Source organism: Acanthaster planci, unplaced genomic scaffold, assembly GCF_054643075.1.
Source record: "Acanthaster planci isolate LZ-2023a unplaced genomic scaffold, COTS_SCS Contig165, whole genome shotgun sequence".
Taxonomy (NCBI): Eukaryota; Metazoa; Echinodermata; class Asteroidea; order Valvatida; family Acanthasteridae; genus Acanthaster; species Acanthaster planci.
Window position 1 is genome coordinate 821 of NW_028257786.1, and position 7,423 is coordinate 8,243.

Below are 7,423 nucleotides of genomic sequence, written 5' to 3' on the forward strand. Positions count from 1 at the left end.
CATTACCCTAAAGAAGTGCAACAAGTGTAACGGTCGGCTTGACCATTACCAGGATTACCAGGTTCGGATGGGGGAAGATCGAATGAGATTCTTCTTGACTCTGTGCTACATTCTGACTAGTTTATTTACATTATTTACAGAGCATGATCACACATGATGCGACATGACCGAAGGCCTACTCATAAAAAGACTGAAGCTACTTTATTCTTCACATAATGCAATGGTAAAATCTAAGGTGAACCTGAAAGGATATGTAATCACACGGAATGTCCGTTACACAAGGACATTCTTGGTCCATCTTTCTTGGCTGAAAAAAAAGCCCCAACACAGCAGTAGTGGCACTAGGCCTACTCGGTCTACCACACCAAACACCGAGTTGGATCTTATTGCCTGGCGTGCTGGGCTGTTTCATGATGTTGATCAGTAGATAACCATCTGCCCTACCCCTAATTTTAACATGTTTAAGTTAGGCCTTGACTGGAAGCCATCTAGAAAATGTCAGCACGCACTCCATCCTGCAGCTTCAAAACAACAGCCTCGCCGTGACCGTTCTATTCAGGCATCAGTCTTAAAGGAAGTGTTCCAGTTATGGAATGTTTTATTGCCAATATGATCAGGGAGGTGCAAATTATTGCATTCGTTGGGCAACGTCTAGCATAAGCATACATGTATGTGATCTAGGTGGTGGTAATGTTATAGTCCCATGCCAGTTGTCTGACATGTTGCTGCCACTTTTTGAGGGCCTGTTTTCCTCGGTCTCAGACTGACCACAGTCAATAGGTTGTGTTATCATAGGCCTACTCTTGTTACACACATGAACCTTACGTGGCTGTATAGCCCCCCCCCCCCATGTGCTACTGAACACCAAATCTGATGAAGCAACACTGAATCTTTAAGGCCATGGCATGATGTAATAAGGCTGTGTGCCCTATACAGTGTGTTAGCATTGACCTCAATAATTATTTTGATTATCTTGTTATAATCTTGTCGGTTCCTACACATGTATCTGCCCCTTCAACCAGACCGTGATCACAACATGTACATACATGTACCCCACAAGACAATCACAAGACCATTACAAGCCCCTCACGAGACTGCCAGTCTGAATAAAATAGTCAAAGGCTATTAAAATAAACTGCAACGAAAGCATTCCTTTAATTGTCATGGCAGGCATTTGTAAAGATTGTGATGCAGGTCACGAAGAAGCTGTCAAGCAGCAAAGATTATGTGATCAAAATGGGGTAAGGACTTTTATTTTCCTGATGTTCATGTCAAAAACGATGGCTTGTCATCATGTTTGCTTACCATTACTTCTTGCTAAGAAACCAGTTTACAATGCACAACAGTAAGTCAGGTGATAACTAGGTTTTTCAAATGAAGACTGGTTGGAGAGGTCACACAGTCATAACATCTGTGTTTTTAAGTCTTCCTTTTATTTCAGCCCATTAGTGAGTGCACACCCAGCACAAGTTCAGAGGGCCAGGGATCAGTCAAACTACACAGTGGTGCAGGATTTCTGATGATGATGTGGAGGATTCATCCTCTGATTATGGATCACCAGTGATAGCATCAAAGGTGAGAAAAGCATCGTATGGTCCCTTTTGACAACCAACATGACATGACTGTAAACAGCCTCGACCTCCTCAACTGACGTAAGATGATGTTTTTAGTAGCGCTGAATTTTGAGTCTCAGTAACCGAACTCGAAGCAATTATCCTGGCTAAAGTGCACGGACAATTCAGACTTAAAAGAAGTCTTTGTTGACAAACAGAAGTTGGTTTAGAATGCGAGTATCTCTTATTCTCAAAACTTCGCCTCATGCAAAGCTCCTCACAGTCAAACAGGGAGCTGGTGAGGAAAGTCCTCCTGTTTGCTAACAAGTATTTCACCCGCGCAGCAAAATACTTCACAAATGAAGTATTTTCTCAACATGAAAAAACCTCACAGGCTCAAAGCATCGAAGCTGGTCTCATCAGACATTAGCTCTCTGCTCGCAAAGTTCCAAATCAACTATATTAACATAGTCACTGAATATAAGTCACAAGTGAATTATGCAGTAAGGTTACATCACCCTGCTCTAAATTGATGACTAAATCCATTGACAAATCAGAACAAAACCAAACGATGTAAACCTTTGACTTATATCAATTTCTTCGTAAAGTTCCACCCCTTCATTTCAAAGCAATATTATTCCATGAAAAGTTGTGGGTGCACTGGCCCTCCGCCCCCACATTCCAAGTAGCTAACCAAGTTTTATCAATTGGTCAACTGGCCTTGATGAACATCTGGTGTTTGACTCATTGACCACTACACTTTTCTGGAAACCTGTTCACATAATCTTAACATTGTTACAATTTACATTGATCTTTTGATCATTAATGGACGTCCTAGAGACCCATTCCATATTGCATACCAGTAATGAAAATATTGCAGTTTTTTTATTGCTATTGTTTTGTGTTGTCATTCTAGAACCTCCAGGTCCCTATGCAGGAGCCTAGCATTGGTAAAAGTTCTTCATCTTCCAATGAAGGCTCCAGTTGGCCAGCTGACAGATCTTGGGCCCCGACCCCTGGCCTAGTGAGCAAAGTTGATATCTTAAACACGTTCTTATCTCATGGTGGTTATGAGCCAATAAAAAGACAATTACTGAAGCCTCTGGATAAATGTAGTTCAAGCACGAAACGGCTGTACAAACGGAAAGCCCGGGGGGGGGGGGGAAGCAATCAACTTGTCATTATCTTGCCTTGCACCAGGACAAGAGGAGGAGATGCTCGAGGAGGTCATGAAGGCAGATAAACATGATGACACCAAGTCCAGGTTCACACGGAGGCAGCTACTCTCACTAATAGCCGATGGCAGGACCAAAGAACAACTCCTGGTAAGATATATGACGACTGAAGTTTATTGGAAGAAGACACTCATAAACTGCACAAAAAATCTGCCCCTCAACTCGTGAACGACGGCTAAACGTTTTGGACTGCTGGTACATTTGAACAGAGCATTTTTGCTTTGCTTTGGCCAGACACTCACGCCATCCATACACTGTAAAGATTAGCTGGGATTAGTCGGCATCCTGATCCTGCCAAATCTAATGTTATTTTTGTTAACGGGGACCACAATTTTTTTCATTTGAAAACTCAAATGATCTTGATATTGCAATTTTCGTTTATGTTAATCTGAAGTTGATTTATTTCAGGCCTTGATACCCAATTTGACTGTTTACCGGATTGACCAGGCCAGGAAACATGCAAAAGAGGTTGGAACTGGTCAGCCTGTTATCATCGGACCAACCGGATTGACCAGGCCAGGAAACATGCAAAAGAGGTTGGAACTGGTCAGCCTGTTATCATCGGACCAACCGGATTGACCAGGCCAGGAAACATGCAAAAGAGGTTGGAACTGGTCAGCCTGTTATCATCGGACCAATTCAAACATCCAGACTAGATGATGTAAAAGTTGATCACTTTTTGGATTTCATCAGCCGACCTAAATTCATCTAGAATGAATTGTTTGGCACAAAGGTCATCAAACTGATGAGTCATGGAGAGAAATTTGAGATCCCAAATGTGGTCTGTTCAGTCATTACCTCAAGAATCACTGACATCTACCAAAGCTATTGTGAAGAGACTGGGTTCTCACCACTGAAAACACGTTCATTGTGCAGCATTATACAGGTGAGGCATCATGTCAATGTGCATGTTATGCTTATTCTATTGTTGCTTGGTGATATTGAGACCAAACTCTCTTGAAGGTGTATAGCTGGTCACTAAGGCTATACATACTACAGAAGATTCACTCATCATCTGTGCAAGTGTAATGGACAGGTTTGTGGCTAAATAGTTATCCCGTACACACTGTTGATTCCATCTGCAAGTTTGTGATGACCAGAATAAGATACGTGTACAGGTGTCTGGCTGCTGACGGTATTTATAATGATAAAATATCAGCACATGTGCACATAATATCTTATTATCCATTTATGCGTTTATCAATAACGGTAGGTTTGTGCAGCCTCAAAGAAGGTACATGTATCTCTTGCCGGTCTTGATCACGTGGTAGCTGAGGGAACTGAAGCTTTCAAGTCCTTGCATGAGGCAGTGGAGACACTTTGAGAGTGTGGTAAGCTTGTTATTCGCTGATGCCAAACCTTATTCCAAAGGGTAAGGGCTACCATTATTACCCGACGAACCACTTCACTGCATTGTGCTTTGATGTTACCTTTTTTATTAAAAAAATTGAATAATTTCAGTTTTACTCTTTGTTTTTGCTGTACATGTATATGTGTTGAAATTATGCTTACAGGCTATCCAACCTCCTGGATTCAAGACAGGCGGCAATAACTCCGAGTGTGGAGATCACTATATCCCATTCGCACTTGGTGATGATAGATGCAAACACACCCATGACTTCTGCTGTGAGCAGTGCGAAGAACTGAAATTGGTCCTAGAAGAAATTGAGGAAGCTGCTACTTCTGAGATTGCCCATTATTAATATGTATACATTCCATAGGATTTGCTGAAAATTTGTAAATGCATTACTGTACTGGCATGCAGGCGTCGATCTGAATTTGATTTTGATTTCTTTGTTCTCTTCAGAATCATATCTATGATTATTACAGGAAACAGGGAAGCGAAAAATAAAATAGCTGGATGTGTATCTGCATGTTTAATGAACCATAACTTGATGCAGAAATATTTCTGGCTATGCCATAAAATATAAGGTCTTCACACCAGATATCCAAAGCAGCAAGACCACCTGCTGTATGACATACAAACAGCAAAAGAGCAAATCCTCATTCTAAAAGGTCACCTTCTGTGCCAGATACGCCAGGACCAGTCAAAATCAGACGTACTTGATAATCTAAAGACATCTCAGGCATTGATCACCATGGACTGGGCCATGAAATTTCTGCCCACCAAGTTCAGAGAGGCCCAGGAGGATTGGCACGGGGAAAAGGGTATCTCCTGGCATGTGTCTGCTGCAGTCACCAAGTCTGAAGACGATGAATTCAAGGTGAGTGGAACCAATATTGGCAGCCATGATAGAATGTTGACATATTTGAGATACTTTTCAAAAAGTGTTGTTCTATTGTAACAAATATTCTCCTCCCCTTGCAATTATCTCCTTCGTATTGGCATGTTCTGAATGTGAGTCAGAGATGTCTATAATTATATATTTAAATTGATATTTATGCATGGATATGATATACACAGTTTCACCAACAACCAGGCACAGAGGATACGTTGTGTCTGTTTGTGTGTCGGAATTTCATTGATATATTTTTCACTCGTTTTGGGGGGTCTCTGATATTCTCCTTATTGCAGATCCACTGCTTCGTCCACATTGTGCAACAATGTACACGAAATTGGTTTGCTGTGCTGTCTGTGATTGAAGCTACCCTGATGGAGATGAAGATTTGATTTCCACACATCACTGAATACTACTTCAGATCAGACAGTGCAGGGTGCTACCACAGTGCTCCACTTTTACTTGCCATTCTTGGTCTTGGAAAGAGGCTGAATGTAAAAATATGCCAGTATGACTTTTTGAGGCCCACGCCGGTAAAGATCTGTGTGACAGGAAGATAGCCCCAAATGAAGGCGCACATCACCGGCTATGTAAATGAGGGCAACAGTGTAACTAGTGCATTGGAAATGCTCACTGCCTTGGGGACCTATGGTGGGGTGAGATGATGCTACCCTAGCGGTTCTCGAAATATGTGAAGAGGCTATGGAAGAGGGTGTTACTTGGCCTGGCATCACCCAGTTCACTAACTTTGAATTTCAGGAGGATGGAGTGAGTGTGACTAGAGGGTACAAGATTGGAAAACCAGAGTTCTACCCCTACACAGCTATTCTCAAGAACAACAAGCCCCAGGGTCCCACTAAGGTCAAGTTCAACGGGGACTACTCTGATCCGGCGGTGGCTGCTGGGGCTCTAAGACAGAAAGTAGTTGGATGTAATATGAGGTCAGGTACTTGTATCACTTGTACTGACGACTTGTGTCACAAGACCTTTTCAACTCAGGAGGCCTTGTTTGAACATTTGGCAGTTGGAAGACATACTTCAGACTCGGCTTGTGACACTAAGTTGGATGCCATTGCAGGGAAGTGGGCTGAAAAGGTATCACAAATGGCAACATCATCACCGTCAGCCCACTTCAAGTGAATCCAAGATGTCTGTGACTCCCAGTCCGATTAAAAATGGATGGGTAGTTAAGGCAATGAAGAAATCAAAGCGGTTTTCAGCTGCAGTAAAAGACTTCCTCTTTGAAGAATTCATCAGAGGCGTTGAGACTGGGAGGAAAGAAAATCCTGGACTGGTTTCCAGAAAAATCAAAGCCCGGCTTCCACGTGATGACTGGCTGACAACACAGCATGGACAACACAGCATACAATTCCATTGTATGGAATGGAAAATCCTTAAAAACGAAACTAGTCATCTGGTAATAAGCTATGATATCCTTTAAGGTAGTTAAAATTGTCTTCACTTTGCTATTAACATATATTCACATTCACAATAACAAATACCATTCTCACCAACTTCCACTTCCCCCGCCCTTCCCTCCCCATACTATGTGGAACTCTCCTATTTTGATTAAAAAGTCTTATTCACTTTCCTGTTTTGAACACATAGATCTACATTCTGGTGACAGCACTATAAACTGCCTCAAATTCATGATAATATCCGTGGTTACCCTTCAAAACTGAATGCAGCGCCCAAAGTTTTTCTGTCTGATTTTGGAAAACCCATTGTATTGGTAATATTTCCACCAAGGTTTGTTATTCATATCCCTGTGGCAGTTGAGTTATTGGAGCCTAAACCTACCTATTAGTAACACCATGTCTTTGGGTAAGGGTAGTTCTCAGGACCATAGCTCCAAAATTAGAAGTTATTTTTCAACATTTTTCTGAATTTTACTAGCCAGTATGTTAGGAAAGCTTCGTGCGAAAAAATAATATTGTAACTGTTACCATTTTCGATTCATGGCAACTTGTACAAAACTACTTAAAAATCCTCGAAAACTGGCGCCGAAACGAAGACCCCGAAATTCACTTTTTTGCATTTATCCAAAACTACTGAATAGAATTGGCCCACTGTTATATTCTACATTCTCTTAGAAGTTGGTCAGGTGCACATGTCCACCGAATTTTATTGAGGTAATCACCCTCTGCATGGTCTATCCATGTAATGGCACTTAACAAGAACAGAAGGTTTCTCAGTAACAAAAAACCAACAAAAACAGGAACATCACACGCAAGGTGGTCAAAATGGTGAGATTGTGTAAATCCTTGCCAGGATCAACTCCCTGGGTCTTTGAGCTTTCATATGAGAGCAGAATGGCTAAGGTGAGAAAGGTGATCGAGGGTTACCACTTGAAAATGGCTGCAATCAGACTTGGGAAAAATCACTTTTTGGGGGT

General features: G+C 41.7%; 1 pseudogene across 1 annotated transcript; it reads left to right on the plus strand.

Moving 5' to 3' along the window:
- Positions 1–307: 307 nt before the first annotated feature.
- LOC110988276 (uncharacterized) lies at positions 308–7,153 on the plus strand (annotated as a pseudogene). The gene is made up of 7 exons (XR_015424129.1): positions 308–1,241; positions 1,442–1,575; positions 2,470–2,878; positions 3,197–3,674; positions 4,002–4,119; positions 4,822–5,013; positions 5,325–7,153. The product of XR_015424129.1 is annotated as an uncharacterized LOC110988276 (transcript).
- The last annotated feature ends 270 nt before the right edge of the window (positions 7,154–7,423 follow it).